The sequence below is a fragment of the Eptatretus burgeri genome, chromosome 4 (assembly GCF_056783735.1).
Source record: "Eptatretus burgeri isolate ZD-2024b chromosome 4, Ebu_testis_v1, whole genome shotgun sequence".
In the NCBI taxonomy this organism is placed as follows: domain Eukaryota; kingdom Metazoa; phylum Chordata; class Myxini; order Myxiniformes; family Myxinidae; genus Eptatretus; species Eptatretus burgeri.
Window position 1 is genome coordinate 57,865,405 of NC_140964.1, and position 21,114 is coordinate 57,886,518.

Genomic DNA, 21,114 nt, shown 5'->3' on the forward strand with positions numbered 1-21,114 from the left:
AGGACATTTGAGGCACCCACCTGAAGGGACCGCCTCCGGTTAACCCAAAGAGACTGCAGTCTGGTGGTTGACACCTCAGCACTACCTCAGCACAACTGCCGCAATCTGACCCTGGAAGCTTACCCTGTGGTTTCCCTCCTTTCATCAAAGATTGGGGGTCCCGAAGGCTTTGCCCCAATCCCGTTATCTGGTGAGCTGCCCTGTAAAGGGCAGCTGTACAAGAGATACTCCCACAGAGTGCGTTTTCAGGTTTCTTTTTGCTTTTGGTATATTTTGAGGGATGAAGTGTTTTACGGTGGCCATAGTGCAAATCGTGACATCATCCTCCTCATACAAAGTAACCCAACTGGAGGAGGACGTCCGCAGACACAGTTGGGCACTCGATATGGATGGCCGTTGGCTCACAAGGAGCTCCTCCACCCTTTGACAGGTTTTGTTTTTAATCCTGTTGGGTGTCCATATCATACACCCTCCTCACCAAGAAACCTGGTTGGGAAGACGGTTTAGTCACCGACAACCCGACCATGAAACAGGTTAGTACATGTTTACATGGTACTTGTAGCAAGTCACAGATCTAATCTGACCTGACCTGACCTGCTTGAGGGCATGTTAAGAATTAGCTTACGTAAGGCTCTTCTGTCTGTACGAAACCCAGGGCATGTGTTTCAGCAAAGGTAATTAAGTTTGTATCTGAAGTGTTTGTGTGTTCCCTGTTCTCCCTCCCTCTTTTCCTGAATGTAGACATGAATGAACTAGGTCTCATTTGTTTTTGAGTTATCACAATCGCAATAAGTGCTATAAAGGACAGATTTGGCAGCACGATTAGCGCTTGAGAGCAAACCTCTGCCCCCATCGAGTGTGACAAACCACGCTAAGCCACCAAATTGAGCGAGATAAAGATGTGATTAGGCCTTCGATCTGGCTTGGTTTATCTAGACTCATTGGCCGACGTGACCAAGGTAACAATATAGAGATAGAGGACAAAAAATGGAAATACCAGGGTACACTGGCTGTACAATACATATACAAATTTTGGGGTCACCAAACGAACATAACTGGTGAGTGAAATATGAAAATCTCTACCTGGAAGTCATCTTGTCGTGTATATATATAAGCGGACTTTGGATCAAGTATGATATTAAGAGCCAGCATGGCAGCAAGAGGAGACCTCAGTGACTTAGAATGGGGTGTAATTGTTGATGCACGTTTGACAAGCACTTTAATGTCAGAGGTGGTGGAAATTGTTAACGTGGCACGAGTAACTTTCTCAAAGGTGATGTCAGCCTGGGAAAAAAGAAGAAAAGATATCATCGAAGGGCAACAGTGGGCGGAAGTGCATAATTGACAGTGTGATGCACGTGCATTAGTCAAGACTGTGAGGTGAAATAAGAGAACAATGGCAGACAAACTGTGTGCGGTGGTCAATGTGGATCGTGAGCATTCTGTGTCATCAAAAACAGTCATAAGGGAACTTCACAGGGCGGGACACCATAGCACCCTGTTCTTCAGTGCATGGCCCACGAGCCACTGACAGCCTCTGGTGGCCTGAAGTGCTGCCCCTGACACGTGGCCGATAATACACAAATCTGAAAACATGCCATCATAATCCACCATAAATACTATCAAATTGACCCAATAGTTTCAAATGAGTGTTCCATTGCAAAGCGTAAAAGTAACATCACTGCATCAGTCGATGTCAGTATGCAAACAATTATGCTTGCAGCCCAGTAACCACAACAACAAAAAAAGGTATGTGGAGGCGGGGCCTAATAGCAGCCATTTTGGAGGCAGTCTGATGGCTCTCAGACTAATGTCTTTTTGGCAAAAGTGGCCCCCTTCTCAAGAATAATGAAGATCACTGCCATACCATATGCTATGCACAAATCGCTCATAACAACTGGCAATTCCTGTTTGTGGGTCCATTGGTGCAAGGAGCATAGCATAGGTAATTTAATACTGAGCAGTGAAGGAACGTGATATGGTTGGATGAGTCGTCCTTCACCGTGTTCTCGACGAATGGACATCCGCACATGCGGGGACACCCCAGGGAGCTCTACAGCCCCGAGTCTTTGATTCCAACAGGAAAATATTCTGGTGATTCCATAATGCTGTGGGGCACATTTTCCTGCAATGATCTGGGTCAACTCATTTCGTTAGAAGGCAGGATTGATGAAGTGTGCTTCACTACCATCTTGAATGATCATCTGCACCCCATTATGGAGCATTTCTTCCCTGCTGGGAGGGGTGCTTTTCAGGATGACAATGCTCCAGTTCACAGGGCACTTGTTGTCACATTGATAGTTTGAGGAGCACAAGCAAGAAGTTACCCATCTTGCATGGCCCTCCCAATCTCTGGACCTCAATCCCATAGAGAATTTATATGATTGTCTGGAGAGGCATCACAAACAGCGGTTTCCACCTCCATCAAACTGACGTGAATTGGAGAACTTCTTTGTGGAGGAATCGTTCTACATTTCTGCAGAACATTTTCAGACCCTTGTTGACTTCATGCCACGTTGTATCAATCCCATCCTGGATGTCCATGGTGGCCCAACACCATACTGAGTGACATTCTGTTAGTGTTTCCGATTTTTTTGGTCCACTACCTGTACCATACCCTTTATAGAGCATTAGTGCTGCCAAAGCAGTTTCTTGGCAAGGGTTATACTTGGTGGTTTGTCATTGCCTTTCCAGCATTGTTCGTCTGTGCTGTATCCCTTTAAATGCTGAATGTCAAGCGTGGAAGCAGCAGACACCATTTTTTTAAGTCTTTGGTATGACTCGGCCAGGGTTTGAACCATCGACCTCCCTGACTCAAAGTGGACACTCTAACGTCTAACTATTATGCCACCGAGTCTCGTATTTTACATGATAGGATGGCTTAATGGTACAAAGACTGCAAGGGAGTAAGTGGTTCATGAGTACAGATTTAATTCTCCAAAGGCATTGAATCCAAATATATAATGATTGATCATGAAAAAAAGCAGATTGGAAATATTCATTGGCTTTGTTAAAGCTGCTCTTCCATATGCAATGCATATGTTGCATATACAATATAATTACATGCCATGTTTTGCAACGGTATAATTTCACCCAGCACCCTTAGAAAATTCCCAGTTTGATTTAGATATAAAGTTGACTACCTTGCTTAACATAAAGACAATTTCTAGTCTGTAACCATCATGATGGCCTTCAAGGTGAACTTGCAATGGGAGATCAGACTATGTGTTGGTACTTGATGGTGTAGAGATATTTTAGTGTCATAAAATGTGATGTCATCTTTAACAACTCCTGCACTGACTTCTAGAATTTTAATTCATGTTGAAAAATCTAAAAATAAACCTCTGTTAATGCATAAAAATGACAACTGTGAATACCGCTATTCTCTCATTTAATTTAATCCTTTTTGGCATATCCATCTCAGCATGTAGCCAGGTTCAAATCCCTTATATTGCACTATATTGATGGATTACTAATTTCCTTCCGTTTTATTTGAGTAGTGCCAAAGGGAGGGTTTGATGCAGTAATATGTCCCATTTCTCAGTCGCAATATTTGCTCGCATGTGCTCACTCATATTTCTCCTTTTCAAACTGGAACACATTACTTTGTCAAAAACCTCCCATTTGACACTACTCCCCTGCCGGGGTGGCTGTGGCTTCGCCTTTCTTTCATATTATAATTTCTTTAACCAAATTTAGTTGTCAAATAGAGATCCTATAAATATTTGTTGATGTTTTATTTATGGGAATAACATAATTTTCTTACAAAACATTACCATTGAGTATTACCTGAACTAGGTTCTTGGTTTAAGTATCTTTGTTGAGCAGAGATGAAAAATGGCATACCTCTCTTAAAGCTCTTGCCTGAGCACCTCCTGAGGAACACATCATTTTGATACTACTACTCATATTCCACTCATAGACGAGGTGGATTGTAATGCTAATGACCTCCACAAGCAATGGACACCACAGAAGAAAGCCAGTTAAACTCTTAGCAAGAGATGAAATTGTTCAAAGAAATATTACCAATGTTTAACTCTTTGGCTTGAGATGAAATTTTTCACAGAAGATACATTGAAGATTCACAAGAGATACACCATTATTTTAACTCTTGCATTGAGAAGAAATTATGCAGAAAATTTGTTAATTTTAAACTCTTTGACTTGAGAAGAATTTTTTTAATATCTTATAGAATGTCAAAGAAAAGGATAAGGAAAGACCCCTTATTTAATTTATATTAATACATTCATTTATATCCCTTTAAACCCATAAAGTAATGTATATAATCCATCACTCATTATATTCCATCACTTTATCATCAAATGCTGTTTGAGCTTTCTTACTAACAGTCTCTGCGAATATTTCATGTTTATAATTTCGAATAAGATTAATCTCTCTGTAAACATCCTTTCTCTTCCATGTACGTTCAAGGTAATCTTGAAAGTTCATCATCTCTTTCAATAAACTTTTCTTTAGACCTTAAAGTTTCTTTTCACATTTGAATTCATTTAACCCTCTAGTTAAGTATTTATATGCGTATGCCTTTGATCTAACACCCACAAATTAACTTAGTATCCTTTTGCCTAATTCATCTTTAAATTTACCAATAACCTTTTTATTCTTATTCGAAAAGAGCAGGTTATTAGGACCATAATTATTTGTATCATAAATATCTTCTTCTTTCATATCCTTATAAACATCACCAGTAGTTATCTCTAGTATGAAGCTGCCCATATCCAAAGATAGCAATACAATATTCTCACCATATCTCCTCTTCAGATTAGAATACAACCGATTCTGCCATGAGAAATGTAGCAGGTGCTATAAATAGTATTAAAGATGCCCAAAAGGAATCCCATAAATGGCAAGCAATAAAAGAAATTAAGAAAGGCAAAATTTGGTTGTCTGCCCAAGAAGGACAGAAAATAATTCAAATATTTGGATCAGGGTTTCAAAAGTTTTAACGTCTTTTTCTTTCAACTAAATAAATTTTTGGGCTGGTGCTCCTGCCTCTCGCCTTTCTCGGCTTCATGCTGTGGAAAAGCAGGCATTAAGGATCATTAGTATCTCCCGCGATGAAGCTGAGTCTTTGGGAACCTCACTTTCACCGAAGGCAGGACGGTGGTCTTTCTGTGGTGTACTGTCTCCTCTCCGGTCTCGCCCCCCCTGCTCTGTCTGCAATATGTTTGTCCCCACCATATTTCAACAGGGCACTCAAGGTCTGCCAACAACGCCCTTCTAGTAAAACTACCAAAATCACGAATCACTGCTCACCTTCACTCTTTCATTCCTCTTTTTCCCCACCTTTAGAATAAACTCCCACACACTCTACAATCCCATTCTTCTCTCCAGGCCTTCAAAACAGCTGTTCACCACCACCTCTTATCTTTCCCTATCCAAAACCTCGATCTTTTCTACCCCTGTTAATCCACCCCAAGCTCACCTCTTTCAAATTCCCTGCTTTCCTTCCTGAAAGTCCCTGTAATGTCCATCTTGTATACCCCATGTTCCCCACCCCCATCCCTCTCTCTTCCACAGTTCTCCTAATTTCTCTGTTCCCCACTGTTTTGTCCTTCCCTCTCCCACCCCTCTGCACTCATGCCCCCTTGCTGTGCATTGTGTGTTAGCTCTCATATAAGCCTCGATAATGTATACAAAAGAAAAAAATACAAGTATGGAAGCAATTGATAGTATCTATGACTTGGATGATACCATTATCATCGCAAACTCCACTAAAAAAGAAGACTACTTCAAGGCAAATGCTATAACAGGAACAGACTGGAATACAAATGGAACAAAAAGTTTTGAAATAAATAATCAACAAACTTATTTGAGTCAAGCCGATAGTTTCTTGTTGTGTAAATTTACATTCACGAAGGCTGGGAATAATACATACGCTACACTCATAAATGATTTCTTCTGGAAAATGTTTGATAATGTTTGTTTGTATATTGGGACACAAGAAGTTGAAGCAGTTGATTTTGTCTCTGCTGCATCTGAAGTGATGAAATTTACACTATATTCATTTTGTGATAGAATAGGTAAGGGGGCTGTCGAAGGTTTTATTCCTGATATGGCAACAGGAGCAAACACAGACCCTGGTTATAGTCAAAGAAAGACAATGTATAATGATACAAAATAAGGTAATAGTTTTACCGTGGCAGTTCCTCTTAAAGGTATATTTGGATTTTGTGATTATGATAAAGTTCTGTGTGGACTTAAATTAGAGTTCAACTTCAAAGGAATGATAATTAAAATAGATTGCCTTTTGGTGTTGCTAATATTTTTGGTGCTCAGAATAAATTTGTTATTGATTAAATGAGTTGGTATATGAGTGAATATACTCCTAATCTTAAAACAGAAGAGATGTTGAATGGAAGACTTAACTTAAAGAAACCACTAAATGTATCATACTTTAAAAGAAGATGTCAACACGTGAAACTAAACAAAACCACTAACACATGAAATTTGGGTGTTCTCGAAGGAAAGCCACAATACCTATGGCTCATTTTTAAGAAACAAGATGAAGATACTGCTACTGATTAGAATAATGTGTTGAGTGATAATGCCAAGGTGAAACAACTTTGGGTTTCTCTGGATGGAACATTCTATTCATGAAACAGATTGGAAATGGATTGGGATAAAAATGATTATGCTGAAGCTTACAAGTCTCATCAAAAGGTGTGTGAAAGCAATGGAAATGAACCCATTTTGGTTATGGTTACGTTTAAAAGCCTACATACAATCTATGCGATTGACCTGAGCACTCAAAAGGAAACTATGAAGTCTAATAGAGTGGATTCTTCCCTCAACATTGAAAGAGGAGAGAGTGAAGAAGTTGATTCATGTTGTTTGCTTTTTGAAGAAACATAATTTCAGATTAATACAGATAATGGTGTTACGATTAGTCTCACGTAATTTTTTGATAAATAAATGAGTAGTGAAGTGCCAACTGGGATATATGTTAATCAAATAAATCTTAATAAACTATCATGTTGTGTTAAAAATTAAAAGCCTTACATGACTAACGTAAATACAATTCAGAGAAAAGGAGCTGTAAGAATTGATGTTTTTCTCACAAGAGAACAGGTGAAAATCTTGAACAATAAAAAATTAAAATATCAAAACCGATGTTGAAGAAATATTCAATAAGAGAGATGAGTGGAGGATTTCTTCCATTTCTAATTCCTTTATTTACTGATTTAAGTGCGGCGGGCACATTGATGGGTGGTATTTCAGCAGCGGTAAAGACTGCCAACTAAAGGAAGACTCAAATACAAGCTCAAAAGGAGTTGGAAGGACATAACAAAGAGTTGCAGAAACAAATTAGTGGAAGTTGTGTAATTGTAGATTTTGCTTAAAAACTTGAAAGCCTACCTGATAAAGCAATCTTGTTAGTTGGAGATATGCTTTCTTCTATTGCACAAGCTGGTGTAAGATATACTAAAAGGGGTAATGGATTATATCTTTCTCATAAATAAATGAGCATTGTTGAGTGGTTTGCAGAATTTGGAAAGAATACAACATCAAATATCGAAGTTGCCAAATATTGCAAACAATTAAAAATTGATAATGTGGTTATTTGTATGAGAGTTGAATTCACAAAGTTGTCCAAATATTCAAAGAATATTATTATGAATTTTGAAGATAATAATGGGAATGGTTCTCATTGGGTTTGCATTTATAATAATCATGACAAATAATATTTTTAGAGTTGTGGTCTTCCACCACCTGTTGAAGTAATGAAATTATTACAGAATGGTGTTTATCAAACATTTCAAGTCCATTAATTAAATTTCAAGTGTTGTGGTCAATTATGTCTGTATGTGTTATTTCAACTCAACAATAACAAAAAAAAATTAGGAAGTTATTTTTAATCTCATACAAATGGCGTGGGAAAAGATGGTTCTACCTTTGGTTTAACGCAAGAGTTGGACATTGATTTGTCAAATTATTACTCAAAGGCACAGGCTTAACGACAGAAACACAGCATAACAAAAAATATTTTAAATGAAAAATGTTTACAAATTAATAAATTATCCAAGCCCGACAGATGCGAATGACTTGGTGAGATTAAGTGATTTATCACAATATATATCCTTCAATAAAATGGCTGTGTACATGAATGATATTTCAAAGGTATAGAAATGTTGATTTCATCTCCATGTCATACAGAATTCACAGTTCCAATTGAAATTAAATTTTATAAAGAAGGACATGGAGTTTTTATGAGAATAGAACCTTGGGGATATGATATGAATGATTTAGGGTATAATTGGTCATTTAAAATAAACCTAGAAGACCTGAAATAATTAAATCTGTCTCGGCAGGAAGAATATTATCCTCTTGGTGCCGATAATGAGATATGTGGAAGCACTATTAGCAAACAACAAATAAAATAATTTAATAAGGCTAAAATCAAGAACAGCTTTGCTGTAGTTTATTTAATGAAAACACAAAGAACAGGAATTTACATAATAAGTTGGGGAATACAAACTGATTTAACCATAGGAAGATGGGGGGGGGGGTATTACCTGTCATCATATTAATCTGTCATATATTTCTGATGCATAAATTATCATTTCTGTGTTCAAGCATATTTACAAGAAAAGGGTATTCGTTATTTTAATAAATATGTTCTACAACATAAGAATGGGGGGTTTTCAATAAAATATTGTTTTTTACGCTGATAATAAACCAACAAGTTTGGATTTAACTAAAATGTTAAATAATGAAAAGGTTTTAAAGTTGATAAAATATAAAGCTCTTTTCGAAATTCCGAAGAAACTTTATTGATTTCCAGTTGTAAATTTTTTTTATTTTGGACACAGGAATATTGAGAAATCAAGATGACTATATGGATGATATTCTATGGGGTGAAAATGGTTCAAGGGTAGTAAGGGATGAGGAAGGAGTTGGAGAGAGAGAGAGAGAGAGAGAGAGAGAGAGAGAGAGAGAGAGAGAGAGAGAGAGAGAGAGAGAGAGAGAGAGAGAGAGAGAGAGAGAGAGAGAGAGAGAGAGAGAGAGAGAGAGAGAGAGAGAGAGAGAGAGAGAGAGAGAGAGAGAGAGAGAGAGAGAGAGAGAGAGAGAGAGAGAGAGAGAGAGAGGAAAGAGAGAGAGAGAGAGAGGAAAGAGAGAGAGAGAGAGAGAGAGAGAGAGAGAGAGAGAGAGAGAGAGAGAGAGAGAGAGAGAGAGAAAGAGAGAGAGAGAGAGAGGAAAGAGGGAGAGAGAGAGAGAGAAAGAGAGAGGAAAGAGAAAGAGAGAGGAAAGGGAAAGAGAGAGGAAAGAGAAAGAGAGAGGAAAGGGAAAGAGAGAGGAAAGGGAAAGAGAGAGGAAAGGGAAAGAGAGAGGAAAGAGAGAGGAAAGAGAGAGGAAAGAGAGAGGAAAGAGAGAGGAAAGAGAGAGGAAAGAGAGAGGAAAGAGAGAGGAAAGAGAGTGGAAAGAGAGAGGAAAGAGAGAGGAAAGAGAGAGGAAAGAGAGAGGAAAGAGAGAGGAAAGAGAGAGAAAAGAGAGAGAGAAATAGAGAGAGAGAGAGAGAGAGAGAGAGAGAGAGAGAGAGAGAGAGAGAGAGAGAGAGAGAGAGAGAGAGAGAGAGAGAGAGAGAGAGAGAGAGAGAGAGAAAGAATAAATATAAAAATATGGAAATCGGTGAGATTAAAAACAAGATTGGAGGTATTATAGAAAAAAAATTTCAATGCATTGAGGAGGTAAAGAAAGAATGAACAAGTCTATTAAAATATATGGGTCAAGAGTATTAACATCAATTTCAGACAGTAGATTTAAACGGGAAAGTGGAGATAAAGAAGAGAAAGAAGGAAAAGATTATATTATTGATGATGTTGGTGTTATGGACTTTGGTGAAAGTTTTACTTTTTATTTCTTAAATAAATGGAGGAGAGAGTGAAGGCATTTCTAAGGATTCTATCTTTAAAAAAAAATAAGATTCAAATGTATATATTGGAAACTAAAAAGCTTTTCGCACTCCAGGAATTTTTCTTATAATTGAAAGAGTTATTGTCTCAAATGTAAAAAGAAAACCAATACTAAAAATATCTCATTTATTAAATGTAAAAATAATAGTTATACAAAAAGGAATATGTTCAGTGTGTGGCTCAAAAAAGAGTAAATTAATCTCCCAACAAAAACGTGGAGGAGATAGACAAAAGTTTTGAATCGGGGAGTAAATTTACAACTGAAATACTGAGGAAATTACATCTACCAGGGTATTCTTTCTGTGGTCTGCGAACAAACTTGGATAAAAAATTAGATGAGGCTAACAATCCTTAACCTTGGTGTAAACTTGTAAATAGGGTTGATGAAGTGTGTATGAAGCATGATATTGATTATGGAAATAGCACGATGTTGGAAGAAAAACACGAAGCGGATCGAGACATGATGTATAATTCATCTATGATACAGAATCCAACCTTGAGAGAAAAAGTTGATAGGTTCATCGTGAAGAAGATGATAAGTGCTAAATTGAGACTTGGACTTGGTTATCATAAAAGCTACTAAGCTTTGAAGTTGTCATTAAGATTGAAGAGCAATGAGCTGATTAATTACATCAACCAATAATCACCAAGTTTAAAAGAAGGAAGGTTGATTCCAAAGAAGTTGATTATATCTGGTCCTCTGACTTGATGGAACTCAATAATGATAAGCGGTACAAATATGCTTTAACCGTTATTGATTTGAGGAGTAGATATGCATGGGTTGTTCCTTTGAAAATTAAAGAGGAAATACTCTAATGTTAGTCTTCCAACATATATTTAATAAAAGCAAGCGGAAACCTCATAAATTGTGAAGTGATGAGGAAACAGCGTTCTACAACAAAATATTTATGAATTTTCTTAAAGATAACGGTATTACATGATACAGCACATTTAATGAAGGAAAAGCAGTTGTTATTGAGTGATTCAATCGCACTTTAAAAGAGAGACAAAATAAAAAATTCACTCAACTCGGTTCTCAACAATGGTTATCTTTAATTCAGGACAATGTGGATAATTACAACAATATGGCAAATTCTTCAACAAAATCAAAACCATCAGAAACATTTACAAAATTAGAATATGAATTGGAGATTAATCTGAGAAATCCAAAGTTTCAGATGAGTGATGTCGTAAGTATATATCGGTGGAAATCACACTTAGAAAAAGGCTATTCGAAGCAATGGATGAACAAACTTTTCAAAATAGTTGATTTAATGATACAATTTTTAGATATACCACCTGAGTTGTTGACCTTTCACCCATGTTGACCTTTTGGTCGACATTGACCTCACAAATATTTGGCAAGTTGAATTTAGTGACCTGAAATATACATCCTCTTCAAATTTCAAGTCAATCAGATGAAAATTGAGGATTTTTGAAATCTCACCTAAGTTGTTGACCTTTGGCCTATGTTGACCTTTTTACCTCAAAAACAATATTCTTCTTTCTAATGACAAACTCTACCATGTGGTAAAGTTTCCTGAAGATCGTTTTAAAATTTTGACATGTTGGCGATAAGCAGACAAACAGACAAAGACAGACAAACAAAATCGACTGACCAATATACTTGAAAAATCTTCGATTTTGCAAGTAACAAGAAAGATGTCACACATAGCACGATACTTGTGAACTCCAAATAAACAATGTGCTTCCAGGTTTTGCTTGTTGGACCAATTCAGTGACCCAAAATGCAAATTATGTTTCACCGTGTTGAGTACCCAGCCTGTTGTTGGAGATTGCGCATTACTTGCTGAAAAAAGTATAGTCTGTATATTGCAAGAAGATTAGATGTTTGTGTGGTGTGCATGTAAAGGGGTCTAATGGGAAAAATGTCTAAAGGGTCTATCTCAAATGTGTCTAAGGGGTGTAAATGTCAGAGGTCTAAGTGGTCCAAAAGGTTTGTGAGGGTGTTAAGGGGTCAAAATATCTAAAGCATATTTTCCAAAAGTAGCCAGGGTCTAATGGGTCTAAAAGTCTAAGGATCAAGGGATTTGAGTGGTCTAAAGGATGTAAATGTCTTCAGGAATCTAAGGGATCTGAAGGGTCTTAAAAGGTCTTTAGGGGTCGAAAGTGTCTTTGGGGTTTTAAGGGTCTTAAGGTATAAAGGGCCTTAATGGTCATAGGGGTATTTTAAGAGTTTTTGGTGCATTAAAGGTCTTAAGTTTATTAGGTCTCTTTGGGGTCTTAATGGTCTTTGTGGTTTTCGGCATCTTAAATGGTCTTAAAGGGTTCTAAAGGGTCTTGGATTTCTTGAAGGGTCTTAGGGATCTTAAAGGTCTAAGGAGTCTAAAGTTTCCAAAGAGGGTCGAATGGGTCTACATGTCTGAAACATATAAGGGTCAGGGTTGTAAAGGTGTAAAGGTCTTCAGGAGTCTATGGGGTCTAAAGGGTCTAAAAGGGCATTAAGCAGTCTAAAAGGTTAAAAGTATCTAATAGGGTCAATTGCTCTTAGGGGTCAATGCGGTTTAAAGGGTGGAAAGGTGGAAAGGGTCTAAGGAAAATAGTCAAAGGGTAAAAGGGCTTAATATAAAGGATCGAAAGGTCTACATGTCGAAAACATATACTCCAATTGTCCGTAATTAATAGACATAGTCAAAGTCCAATAATAAGTAATTAATAGATGTACTCACGGTCCAATTTATGCTCAACAATACGTAATTAATAGACAAACTCACATGGGTCGACCAAGACTTCACCTTGACGAGGGTTCACCACCACCCATATTTTCCAGTTATATATATATATATATATATATATATATATATATATATATATATATATATATATATATATATATATATATATATATATATATATATATATATATATATATATATATATATATATATATATATACATATATATATATATATATATATATATATATATATATATATATATATATATATATATATATATATATATATATATATATATATATATATATATATATATATATATATATATATATATATATATATATATATATATATATATATATATATATATATATATATATATATATATATATATATATATATATATATATATATATATATATATATATATATATATATATATATATATATATATATATATATATATATATATATATATATATATATATATATATATATATATATATATATATATATATATATATATATATATATATATATATATATATATATGAAATATGACAATAATTAAAATTATAACAATGAAAGAAAAATGTGAGGTAAACTAAATCTAAATCTAATTGAGGCACCTCCACACAGACTTAAATACAGACAATGGAACAGAATAATAATATAAAAAAATCCCTCCTTTATCCTGGCACTTCGCTGTGTGCCAGGGATGGTCTTTGTGGAATGTGGAATTGAGGCACTTCCTTATGCACATGCAAACACACCCTCAAAAATGGTGCTGAGCCGCTCTCTCTCGCAGCGGGACGTAATGTACTTCAGGCAATGTGTGAGTGGGATTCAACACCAAGGCTCAGAGACCCCGTGCAGCTTTCTCGTGCATCGATTGTCCTCACCGACCCGCTGCTTTTCAGAATGGCTGCCGTCCCCTTCGGTTACATAGATGTCTGTTCCTCACGACCCAACCAAGAGCCAAAGGACAGTATCTTGCTTCACCACATGAGCCAATTCACCTTAGCATGAATACGATAATTGTGCCGTCTTATTCATGCATCAAAGGAAAGCCATTTTGTCGTGCCCTGATCTTTTACGTCATCTCCTAGCTACGTTCTTGTCTCTCGACCACGCGCGTCCTTTTCTCTGCACTCAACCCCTCTTCACACTGACCTCATGTGTGCGCTCCCACGATTACTGTGCAACCAACCCTTCTTCTTCTTCGACGTCACACCGAACCACCATTTCCTCTCCGGGGCTGGTTTGCACGCCGTCCTCTTCCTCCAACTCACATCATGCTCATCAATCATCAGCCTTGGGGGCGTGACTTCACCTGCCGTCACCCTTGGAGGCGGGGCTTCTGTCTGCTCAGCACGTTATAGAAACAAAATTCTTCCTAGTCAGGGCTGTTAGCAATTTTTTGGTTCACACTCTTCCAAAAGCACCAATTTTGGCCCAGATGTCGCCCATACCATACTTTTTCGATTTTTGATGGGCGCCAAGGTGGGCGTGCCCTGGGGCCGCCATATTGGCCAAATCCAATATGGCCACCACTCGGGTTAGAGGTCAATCGAGTTGAATATCCAAAAGGGCTAGAATCATGAATAATACCACTTTTTAGGGGTTTTCAGGGTCTGGGGATCTGATTCTGATCTAATTCCAATGATTTGAGGTCAAGGTCACTCCTCAAGGTCACCCTAAAGGTCATTTTGGGGTCAATATACGTAATTTTAGTTGTTTATGTCAATATATACAAACAGCACATCATTTTATCAGTTTCTGAGGTTGAGTAACACGAATCTGACCTTATTTTAACGATTCGAGGCAATATTGCATGTCAGGGTCATGATTGGAGTCACCACCGATCTTCTCGCGTCCATGAAGAGCCAATGGGCCCCGGAGCACTGTGTTGAAGAAACTCCTCATGTCCTCATTTACTCGAGCCGTGAGGCAGTTAGGGGGGAAGGAGCCATCGAAAGGTTCTTGACTCTGTAGACAAAACTTGTGCATCATCACGGCAGCCCGCATGAACATAAGTGCATCCCCTTGACCAATTTGTGACCTATATGTCTTGGCAAGCTCATCAGCCACCTTCATTTTGTGAGATATGTAAATATCCTTCCTGCCTTCATTCCCCTTGGAAAACTCATCCCATTCAGGTAGGAAGTTGAGAAGGTGATCCTTGAATCGAGTTGAGTGTGGCTCTTTTTTATCTCTGCATGGGTGACCTTGCTCACTCATAACCTTTTGATACATCTCGCGTAGCTCTGAGAGCTTGAATAAGGTGGTGTCCGAATGTTCGATAAGGGTTATAATTTGAGCGCAGATGATGGGATCGAATGGCGGAGGTGCGGGACCCACCAAATCGCGTCGCTCGGCAGCATAAGCGGAGTCTCGCAAATGTACATAACACTGATGGTGATAATAGGCATCAGCTGCATGCGCATCAGATGCTACGGCAACCAGTCTGCCAAGTAAATTAAAGTTTTTGTGGTCTTTGCCCAACTCTTTAGGTTGTCATCTACGACATCAGTTACTACCTTGTGGAGCGTGGCCTGGCCCACCCCCTCACAGATTATACAACACATGATATTGGCCCGAGGATGAAATTCCCCAGATGACCTGAGTTTTTTTGGACTATTCTGAGAGCCAGCTTCTCTGTCTATCTTCTCTCTCTCTCCCGTTTGACTCGAGAACTACTACAATAACTCCTGCACGTTTTGTGATACCAAGCCTTATGCGATTTAAGAGTTGCTGCAATACCTGAGCCATCATTCAACTGAATAATCGTGACATTGATACCAGAAGGAAGATTATTGTCATTGAGAGCTTTGAAGTCTTTGAGATTTCTCTCAAGTGATACAAGTCCCTCCTCCTTAGGTGTTTGCAAGGCTTGTTCAGTTTTGTCCGATTGACAAAGACAACAGAGTCCCCAGTTCATAATTTCGGTAGAAGACATAGCTTGACACTCATGTATTACTAGTCCATTATAATATTATGTAGACTCGTCATCGCGATGAACTTTCATCTAGGGTGTCTCGTGAGATAGGGTAGACGTCTGCTCCGAATGACATCAGGCACCACTGCCACTGCTGGAAATGTTGATGATCACAGACTTGGTATTATCTGAAAAATATTCAACGTAAAAATAAACCAAAAAGGATATGACATACAACTCAAAATTTGTAAACAGTTTTAAAAATAAACTCAATTTAGAATGATCTACCTACACAGCTGCATCATTGTCTAATACCAGAAACTTTAATTAACTGCATGCGACATCACCTAACAAAATAGGAAAATTGGTTAGCATTTAGGATGTCATGTGAAATACAGACATCCTGTGGAGAAGATCTCAACTTGTGTGACATACAGCTAATAATGGGAAAGGATTTAGGCTACTAAATTGAAGTACAGTCGGCAGATAAAAACAACAAAACAATCAATCAATACCTGGTAGCTATATTTCAAAAGCTAACAAGAAATTTAAATTGTAGGCTGCACATGGAAGGAAGTGAATGTTTATTATTTTATATCCAGAGAAGTGCAGGAGCCAAGATATATATATATATATATATATATATATATATATATATATATATATATATATATATATATATATATATATATATCTTCTTCTTCTTCTTTCGGCTGCTCCTGTTTGGGGTCGCCACAGCGGATCATCCGTATGATCCGCACAGTGATTTGGCACATGTTTTACGCCGGATGCCCTTCCTGACGCAACCCTGGTCGCCTCTTACGACCCAGGGATATGGTACACCTATTTTAACCAGAGTATACACCGGCCCAGTATACTGGTACTCATCTCGCCGACCTCGGAAGGATGACAGGCTGAATCAACCCCCTGGTGTATTAATTCAGTGGCCCAACGGGGATTGAACTCAGGACCTTTTGGGTCCCAAGCCGCTGCCCTAACCACTGCGCCAACACCAGGCTATATATATATATATATATATATATATATATATATATATATATATATATATATATATATATATATATATATATATATATATATATATATATATATATATGTATATATATGTATATATATGTATATATATGTATATGTATATACATATGTATATATATTGTTGTGGTTACCAAATTCGCAAACCACCATTCAGGTCCCTTAGGTGAGATATCTCGGTAAGTATATGTGTAGTTAGGCCCAAACCCGTTGTCTAGTGGGAATACATGTCATTTATGCGTGCTGCGACTCTTCAGGATAGCCGTTTTTCTTTTACTATCTTTATTTTGGACCAACCGCCATTGTTACCACCACCAACCACAACATCAACCACCCACCGCGGCGCCGCTTCACGTCACACCTCGCAACGGTCGCATCGCCACCGTTCTTGCGCCGCTTGTGGGTACCGGTGTTGGACTCGTGCAGGGCGCGCGCCGAACAGCGTGTACAAAACCACGGATTTTCAGCTCCAAAAACGGATCAAAAACGACACACGCCCACTTTTGTTCCGTCCAATTGGTGAGCGAGGGGCGATTTGGCCCCGCCTCCAGGGCGTTGGAGGGCGATCGCTATATGCAAATTTATGGATCAAAATGCATTCACGCCCACTTTTTCTCGGGCCAATGGGGAGCGAGGTGAAAGGTCGAAGGCAGGGGGTCAAAGATGAGAGAGCGAAGCCACGGGCCTTATATAAGCGACCGCGTTCGTCAAGTAGAGAGAGTTAAGACTTCGCAGTCGGTGGAGTTGGGAAGAAGAAGCAAGAAGGAGTTGGTCGTCGTCGTCGTGTGCGTTGGAGTCGGAGCGAAGAGGACGGAGCTGTGGAGAGGCGGCGAGGGCAGATGAGGGGGTGCTCGCGTCGTGCCGGGAGCTGCACACCAGGGAGGCCGACGGCGCGACCTGGTCGGGGTGGAGACGCTCGTCGCGGGACTCGAGGCAGAGTAGAAATCCTCCTTTCCCCCGAGCATCAGCAACCCCCTCCTGTTCCCCCCCTCGCTGAGATAGTGCGACCAAGGGGGCCCCTTTCCCACCCCCTACCAGACACTGTCCGCGAGGCCCGCGGAGTTGAGGCACCATCGCCGCTCCGCGTCTCATCACCAGACGGGTAGGCCCGACCCGGTCTCGGCCTCAGGCCCGCCTCATCCTTGAGGGTGTTCTTTTTCTTGGTTTTGGATATGTGTTGTCGGCGCCGTCTGTGAAGTAAAATTGTATAAGTGTTGCCGTGTGCTCGCGTAATCGGTATTAGATCTGCATTGTCGCATTTGCTTTTTGTGTAAAATTGCATTGTGTTTCTTTTTCTTTTCTATGTGCTTTTGGTGGAATTGAATATGTGTGCTTTCCGTTCATCGCGAATAAATGTGCTTTGTGTTGAACTGTTTCCCGCTTCGCTTCGTCATTTCTTTCATTGAATCCTCATCTTGCTTCACGTAAAGGGTTGGTAGTGGGCTGAATAGGCCCGATAATTAATCGAACCGTCGAGGCCGACGATAACACCGCTCGGTTATCCCGATAGTACGGAACGGGTCGCTTAAGTGGCCCGAGTCCGAAGTCGACCTACGGTGAGGTGCGATCGCCCGGTCTACCCTCCGTGTGGGTACTTAGGTAGGTCGAATTTGGCGAGCAACCCTATCCCACGCGGGGGCTGATTGGCTCGATCGCGGTGAGACCGAAAGGTCCACCCGTGACTGGTTCCCGGCGTTAGTCCGAGAGGATCACGACTGGATTGTCCGTCCGGTGGGCGACGTGCCGCGATTCGAGTTACATGGCCGTCAGCACGCCGGCGGGCGCGAATCCGTAACACTGGTGTCAGGTCGTGCGATACAAATCCATCGCCCTCCTCGCGGCACTGGTATCGGAGAACAGGAAAACGGGCTCTCCTCTCTCCAGCTAAATTCACGGGAATCGGTCCAGGGGTGAGAGAAGCGACCCCCGATTCCCTCCAAATTACGAGCGATTCAAATTAACCCTTTAAGAGAAGCAAGATGGCGTCTCAAGGCGAGCGGGAGCCGGGGGTATTAGAAATGGATGTAGAATGTGTAGAATCCATGGCTCAGGATGGAATCCCCGTGCAGGAAATGTTGATTGTGCAGGAACACGGACTCGCCCAGCTGAACCCAGAGCCCGAAATAGGAGCGGCAGCGGCCGTGGTGTATGACACCTCCCCTTCCCCCCTCCACCAAAACCCTTCCCCGATCCCTGCCGAAACGGCTCACCCAAGCGCACCCGACATGGCCCAGCTATGCGCCATGCTGGCGGCAATGACAGCGAGAATGGATGCGAATACACAACAAATGAACGAAAGAATGGATGCGAATACACAACAAATGAACGAAAAGATGGATACAAATACAAATGAAGTAAAAACGAGGATGGATGCGAATACACAGCAAATAAACGGAATGGAAGCAAACATGAAGGAGGAAATGAAAGAGCGACGGGGTGAGACGCAGAACATGGGCCGATGCCTGCAGGCGGGCATGAAGGCCGTGACCAGGGAGATAGGAATGGCGACTCCACGTGTGGAAGCAAACGAGCTGGAAGGGGGTGCAACGGCTGACAGGCCCGCGGTGAAGGCGGGTAAAAAAATAATTCGGGGGGCGTGTTGGGCGAGGGTCGTGACAGAGGAATCGACGGTGACCAAAAGGGAAAAATTAAATGGGGAGACCAAAACGTGTGAGACGAGACACGAGGTGACGACGACAGAAACTTATAAATGTATAGAGACACGGGAGACAGAAAAAATAGAGGAGAGACAACACGATGAAGACGGGGTAAGTGACGCACACACACACACGGAGGTAGTGGAGGATAGTGAGGTTGAGCTCGCGGAGCGTGTAGAGACCCAGTGCGAGCACCTGGATAGCCATGGCCTCCTCCAGGAACGAGGGGAGGGAGTCTGCCCCCTTGAGGCGAGTCACGACCAGGTGAGTTCGGTCGTGCTTCGCGAGGTTGAGGGGACGAGTGCTGCGAACGGATGCACGGAGAGCTTGGGGGGTATAGAGGCCCTGGAGACCCTTGTGGGGACACGAATCCCCAGTGTGGTTGTCCCTGTGTGTGTGGTGCAAGGCGTGAGTGCGTCCCCGTGTGTGGAAGCGACCCCGTGTGTGAGTGGTGTGGTGGCGATGGTGACAGGGTACGTGCTTCCCAGCACGCCGTGTGTGGATGAGGCACCGTGTGTGAGTGAGGCCGTGTGTGTGGATGAAACGGCCAGTATGAGTGAGGCACCGCGGGTGAGTGCCCCCCGTGTGTGAGTGAGGCACGGTGTGTGGATGAGGCACAGCGGGTGAGTGCCCCGCGTGTGTAAGTAGTATGGTTTGTGTGAGTAGTGAGGCACGCGTGAGTGAACGGCCGAGTGCAAGGGAGACCGTGTGTGTGAGAGAGCGGTATGTGAGGGAGATGTCGGTTGGCATGCGGGAGCACGCAGCCGCGTCTCCCGGTGTGAATGTGATGGAGTGGACTGTGTGCATCGTAACACGCAGGTGTGCGTGGGTGGAATGGAGACGGAGACGGCGACAGAGGAGAGAAAGCCGAGTAGCGGCTGTAGTTGTTTCGGGGACCGTGCCGGGTTCACCCAGCAGTGAGCACGAGGTCCGTGCTGTGCAACGCACGAGACCACCACGTGCTCGCTTGCGAGAGTGAAGTCCCGGTCCGGAAACGCACGCGGTGGATTTGCCGATCCCGCGGACGGACAAAGTTTAGGCAGGTAAATGGATTTGGACCGGACGGGTTCTCCACGCGATCGTGTGTGTTAAGCTCCAACGGGCAAAGCACATGTGTTCGCGTGGGGAACCCCTCGAGACGTGGGGCTTGTTTTTTTTTTATGCGCACGGTGACGCCATGGCTGCACGTGGGGTTGGAATCCGGCAGGAGGGGCATCTCTGCCGGATGGTACCGTCCAAGGAGGGACGAGGAACACGTGCAGCTGCATGACGTCACGGGCAGGTGCAAAGTGCGCGAGCTCTGAGTTTCCGCGCAGGTGCTGCGCATGAAAAAAAAAAAACAGTAAGCCTCACTTTCGGGTGCACAGGATTCCTGGGCAAGGGGTGGAAGACCCCCTTCCCTGGGCACAGGATGGAAACTAGTTAGGGGGAAGGGTTAGCTTAGTTAGACCGACTTCATGGGGCAGGGGTAAGTCCTCATGGAGTCCGTGGAATGGATTAGGTAGAGGGGACGTAGTTTAGCTACGTAGTGTTAAAAGGAACGTGCTTTAGTGTAAGGGACGACGTGGGAGCACGAGTTAGTTAGGGGAAGTAGTTAGAAGGATGGCAGAGTTCAGTGGTGTGTGTGTTGAAGAGTTGGTGAGTTGTGAGGTGAGTACTTGTTGAGTGAGTGAGGCCAGCGGGTCTGTGTGAGTGGAGCGAATGGGGAATGCATGGTGCGATGAGTGATTGGGGGGAGGAGTGACTCCCGCCCAAGGGACCCCGGGGTCAGTGTAGAGTGAGTTAGCTGGGTTAGTCAAATTGAAAAATGGAGGTCGTTTTGTTGTTAGTGGGAG

The 21,114-nt window shown here is 41.3% G+C and overlaps 1 protein-coding gene and 1 pseudogene across 1 annotated transcript in view; one reads left to right on the forward strand and one right to left on the reverse strand.

The window, feature by feature from the left end:
* The window catches only part of LOC147028123 (transcription factor HES-4-like), a 42,166-nt gene that overhangs the window by 10,800 nt on the left and 10,252 nt on the right, over positions 1-21,114 (forward strand). The window lies entirely within an intron of this gene.
* LOC147028124 (uncharacterized) lies at positions 14,220-15,717 on the reverse strand (annotated as a pseudogene).